General features: G+C 41.9%; 1 pseudogene across 1 annotated transcript; it reads right to left on the bottom strand.

Annotated features, from left to right (window-relative positions):
* Positions 1-4546: 4546 nt before the first annotated feature.
* On the bottom strand, positions 4547-5110 carry LOC311580542 (small ribosomal subunit protein eS8-like; annotated as a pseudogene). Its single transcript has one exon. The product of its transcript is annotated as a small ribosomal subunit protein eS8-like (transcript).
* Positions 5111-6000: the final 890 nt, after the last annotated feature.

Below are 6000 nucleotides of genomic sequence, written 5' to 3'. Positions count from 1 at the left end.
TGTACAAACACTGTGGAAATCAATATGGAGGTCTCTCAGAAAACTGGGAATAAATCTATCTCAAAACCTAGCCATACCATTTCTGGGCATATACCCAAAATATGTTCTACCATTCTACAAGGACATTTGGTCAACTATGTTCACAACAGCTTTATTCATAATAGCTAGAAGCTGTAACAACCTAGATGTCCTTCAACTAAAGAAGGGATAAAGAAAATGTGGTACATTTACACAATGGAATACTACTCAGCTATTAAAAACAAAGACATCATGTAATTTGCAGGCAAATAGATGGAATTAGAAAGGATTGTTCTTAATGAGGTAACCCAGACCCATAAAGACACTCATGGTGCGTACTCACCTATAAGTGGATATTAGCCATAAAACACAGGATAACGATGCTACAATCCATAGACCCCCTAAAGCCAAGGAGGCACCAAGGGAAGATGTTTGAATCTCATTCAGAAAAAGAAATAAAATAGACATTTGAAGTAGATGGAGGGAGGGAACTGATTGGCGAGGATTGTAATGAGAGTAGGTTCAGGTGTGGATAGAGGGGTGTTGGGATGGAGGAGAATGGGAGGGAAAATAGAAAACAGTAAGGGATCATCTCTGGGCAGAGGAGGCTACAAGGATTGACCTGGAGTCTATGGGGGTGAACATAGCTGAGACTCCTAGCAGTGGGAGTTAAGGAGCCGGGGGTCACCACCTCCTATAGCCAAGTGAGACTTCCAGTGGAGGGAGGGGATATCAACCCACCCATAAAACCTTTGACCCAAAATTTGTCTTTCCTATAATAAATGTAGGGATAAAGATGGAGCAGAGATGGAGGGAAATGAAAATCAATGACTGGCCCAACTTGGGTCCTTTTTAATGCTGGCATATGCTGAAGCACCAACTGTCTATTTTTCTACCTGATGACCATTCTCAGCCAAGGAGAAATAGGCAGTAAACTTCGAACTCCTACCAAGACCTAGCCGATGAACATGATATTCTCCACCGTTGAGTGGAGAGTGAGATCTGACTCTCAAATGAACTCTGGTGCCTCTTTTCTGACCACGTCCCCTGGATGGGGAGGCCTGGCAGCACTCAGAGGAAGGATAGCAAGTTACCAAGAAGAGACTCGATATTCTTAGAGCATATATAGGGGGAGGAGGTCTCCCTCAATCACAGACATAGGGGAGGGGAGAAGGGGGGAAGTGGGAGAGAGGGAAAAATGGGAGGAAACAGGGGAAGGGCTAACAATCAAGATGTAATATGAACACATTAATAAAAAATAATTTAAAGAAAAAAAAGAAAAAGAAACACCATGTAGGTTGTATGGGACCTAATTCTAGCAGACACAGCTGGACGTTGTGGGGCCTGTGTGTCAAACAAGCTTTAGGCAAAGCAGGAAGTGTATTACAGGTTAGTGGTTAACCTGGACTACACAGAAAGACCAAGTGAAAACTCAATGGCAGACATAAAGACAAAACCATCAATAATCTCCACAAAAGAAAAGAGCCTTCCATAAAGCATTTGCAGAACACAATGGATTGGCAGTCCATCGCCTTAACCACTAGGCCACCTTGTCCCACCACAAACCATTTGCAATAAAGCCTTTTATCCTTTAGGTTCAGCTGAGAAGTCTCTGGAATTATTCCCTAGGGCTCCCTGAGCTCTGCATTGATTATGATGGCTCAAAGGTTAAGAGCAACTACTGCTCTTCCATAGGTCCTGAGCTAAATCCTCAGCAACTTCATGGTGACTCACAACCATCTAAAATGAGTTCTGATGCCCTCTTCTGGAGTGCAGGCATACATGCCGGCAAAACACTGTATACATAATAAGTAAATAATAAATGAATAAATCTTGAAGAAGAAGAAGAAGGAGGAGGAGGAGTAGGAGGAGGAGGAGAAGGAGGAGGAGGAGGAGGAGGAGGAGGAGGAGGAGGAGGAGGAGAAGAAGAAGAAGAAGAAGAAGAAGAAGAAGAAGAAGAAGAAGAAGAAGAAGAAGAAGAAGAAGAAGAAACAGCACATGCACTTTAAAGGTTGCCATCATCAACATCTGGAGAGAACTCTCTTTGTGTCCCAGTGGTCCATGTTTGGGCATTCTAAGAACTCTCTGAGGTAAGTCAGGCTACCCCTTAGACTTCACCCCATGCTCATTCAAGTCTCTAAGGTCATCCATGCCCCTCAATAACTGATTGCAGCTTATTTCTCATGCTACATTTTCCTATAAAAAGGGGGATAAGCTTTGGGGTGTAGGGTACGTACTGAGATTGGGTCTCACCTTGAAAACAGGCAATCTTTAAGCCCATTGCAGCTCTTCAGTCTCAGGCTCCTAAAAGCTGACTGTTTTCCCACATGCCGTGACTTTTCTCCCTTTTTGTAGCAATGAGCCTGTTTACATTTTCTCTTATTTTAATCACTGTCAGTTTATTCTAGAAGCTTTTCAAGGAGATGTGATGTGTTTCTCTTTCTCACCACACTGTAAGTCCACTAAGCTTTTGGACGCTGTGTAACAAGCATTCCCCTTCCTGCAGTACCACTGGAAATGTCCATAATCCTACTCTATGTCTATTTAGATCTTCTTTCATGCTGTGTGTTTTCTCGCTAATATTCCTCAGCTAATATAAGTATGCCATGTGTCATTTTGATCTGGTATGGAAGAAGGTTTTCTTTCCTTACTTGTAGAGGCATTGTAATTAAAAAACAAATCGAAACAAAAAAAGATGAGATGGGGAAAAGCATACAAACATATTTAAATATCAAAGAAATAAGCTGCCTTGTGTGTGTGTGTTTTTTTTTTTGTTGTTGTTTTTTTGTGCCTAGGTTTGTGCAGCATTATGGCTGAAGTAAGGAAGAGGTAAAGTCTGGGGGACTAACAGTTCAAATTCAGTACTGCTTCAAACACTGAACTCCGGGGCACAGCATTAGCTCACACTGGGACATGTGGAAGGAAGCTACTCAGCACATACCATCTCCTGTTCCCTTGTCCAGTCCATTCATTGTGGTATTAACATGGAGACATACGTGCCTGTTCCTCAGATCAGCACATAGCTACATCATAGTACCACTCACAAAGGCCCTCCTTTCCACGCAAAGGGAAGATGGTGCTTCCTGTGGCTTTCACATGGGGTTCTTATTTCACTTACAATTACATCCTTACCAAATGTTTAAGCAATATGGGAAAGCAGACTAAGAAACACTGACATTCCCTGTTACTCAGAGAGAAACACCATCAGTGCTTATGTTTCCCACAGAGTGCTGACTTCTGTTGTCTGAATAGATGGAAGAGAAGACAATTGGATTTCTGGAGTATTCAGTATGTGCTTATTGATCTAGGAAATGTTAAAAGGAGATTTCTAAATAAAAAAATACAAAGGTCCTTTGTTTTTTGTTTGGGAAACATTTATCTCAGCTTAGCACCCACCACCCAGTACCTCTCCTGGATAAAATAGTGCATTCAGCCACCAACTCGTGTGCAGTCTAAGCCCACGGCCAAATTTGTGCCTTTGGGTTATGTTGCATGGCAAATCATCAGCATTTTTGTTAGTACTAGTGTATTAAGCATATATAAATGTTAAAAAAAATAAGTTGACTTTCATCTCCTGTCATTAAGTTGCTGTTGTTTAGTGCTTAATTTGATTTTATTTCTTGGTTGAGTTTCATCTTCAAATAACATTCTGTATTTTCCCCAGAAGGGATTATTGGTGTCACTTTGGTCCTTTTGAACTAGAAGGAACCTTCATCTGATTATAAAATTCTTGAGACACCCTTTCCTTCAGATCTTCATTGACATTGATCTACTGTCGGCAGGAATTTAGCCTCTTTGTGGCGGTGCCTTGGCTGAGAAAATGTTGGGCTGTTTAGGCGGATTTGTTTCTCTGCTTAATTGCTCATAGTTCAGCCTGGTAATTAAGTGACTTCACCAGAATTGACTTCACTAGTTGGTTTCTTTCTTTTTCTTTTTTTCTTTGCTGCAAAGGAGGCTCTCCAGGGATCTAGAAAGTCACACTGTGCATTCAGAAGGCGTCTCCTCTGGGCAAGCTGAGAAGCAACCTCCAGCTGCCTTCAACACAGGCAAGGACTTTCTGTGCACTGACACTGGCTGCTCTAGGGTCTGTCACTGCAGTCTTCACAAACAACACTTTATTTCAGTTAATTGTATGGACCGCCCTCAAATCTGCCCCCATATCCTAATCAACGTTATTGAAAAACACCTTTCACCTCTATAATGGTATTAGTTTTCCTTGCTAATCTCTTGTAACTTTCCTGAGTCCACTTTTCTCTTACTCTGATATGATTTGCATTAATGAAATGAGCTACTTAAGCTTATTATTTTTTCTGTTTTTGTTTGTTTGTTTGTTTGTTTTTAGATAGGGTATCTCTGTCTATTGCCCAGGATACCCCTGAACTCATGGGCTCCAGCACTCCTCCTGGCTCAACCATGCTAATGGTTGAGTCTATAGGCAGGTACTACCATACCACAGTATGATTTTATTTTAATTTTTAAAAATTTTTATTGAATAATAAACACCTTTATTACCCTAGCTATGAATGATTTATTTGCCTTTCCGGGCTTTGATCTTCCTCAGATGGAGCTCCAGCTCCTTGTCCTCTCGCACATAGCCATCTCCTCTGCCCCAATGGCCTGGTCTTGAGGCAATATATACAAGAAGCTTGCCCTGCTGGAACTGCTCCTCCAGAGCAGTATTTCTTCTGACTTTTCTTTGATCGTTTTTTGTTTAAAATCTCTTCCTCCTCAGAAGTCAGCTTGGCCCCCTTCTTGCAGCCCAGGGAGTGCTGTACCACTGTCGGTATGGAATACTGTCGATGAGCATGCTGCAGTTCCTCACCAGGGTCTTGGTCAGCACAGCTCGTTATTGGATGCGTTGTAGACAACATCAGTGATCCTTGTTTTACAAGTACAACACTCAGAGCCCCAGGAGAAGTCCCCCACATCCAATCTCAGGGCCTCCTGGAACATGGACTGTGTGTATGCGACGAGGGCCAACCTTAGCGTTGGCAGCAGGCCGTCCTAAGTCATACTTCTGCTTCTAGTGGTAGGGCTTTCTCTTACCCCCGGTCTTGCGGCCATTGTGCCAGTTGTCCCGAGAGATGCCCATTGTTCTGCACTGCCTAGAAAGGGCCACAGTGTGATTTTAAAGGAGAGTTGTGTTCCCATCGTGACACTTAGAAAGACATATTAACCAATTTTTACACACAAGAAATCTTTATGTGAGCCTTCAGAGGCAAGTGCCCGTGACTTCAAGGTCCTGGTGACCAGAAAGATTCTCCTGCGTCAGGGAAGTGCCATGGACATGGAATTCAGAGCATTGTCTTGAGTCTTGGTTAGCTCATAGCGTAAACAGCATATCCACATTGCTCCTTGTATTAGTGGTTAGCTTCTCTTTAATGTTGAATAATTTTCCAGTGAATGATGTAACAGTTATCTGTGGATCCACAGCTTATCTATCTATCTATCTATCTATCTATCTATCTATCTATCTATTATCTATTATCTATCTATCTATCTATCTATCTATCTATCTATCTATCTATCTATCATCTATTTATTATTGATGCGGTCTTGCCCTTGCTCAGGGCACCTTCAAACTTATCATCCTTCAGGGTAGCAGGATTGTAAGTCAGTGCTGCCAAGCCCAGCTTACTACTATTTTAAAAACATCAACAGCGTTCACGTTTGGGGATGTCTAGCTATCAGCTTCCCCTTAATTTAATGTGCATTTAGTGCATGGGCTTAAGAAAGGCTTGTCTCCGCCAAGATCAGAAGTGTCTTTTCCTGAGTCATCCTCCAAAAGTTCACACTCTTCAGCTTTGTATGAGAACTACAAATTAAAAATGGAAAACAAAGTATACTTGAAAAAAGGTTCTTATTCTTTATCTAGATATAACTATCCAATTCTTTCTGGTGCTTATGTTAAAATGACTTTCTTCCCTTCCCCACTCTACCAATGAATTCCATTCACAATTGCGAAGTCCACTGGCCTCACAG

This window comes from Acomys minous, assembly GCF_964271855.1.
Source record: "Acomys minous genome assembly, chromosome: 13".
NCBI lineage: Eukaryota > Metazoa > Chordata > Mammalia > Rodentia > Muridae > Acomys > Acomys minous.
The sequence above is the reverse complement of the archived record's forward strand: the minus strand, read 5'-3'. Positions and strand labels throughout refer to the sequence as shown.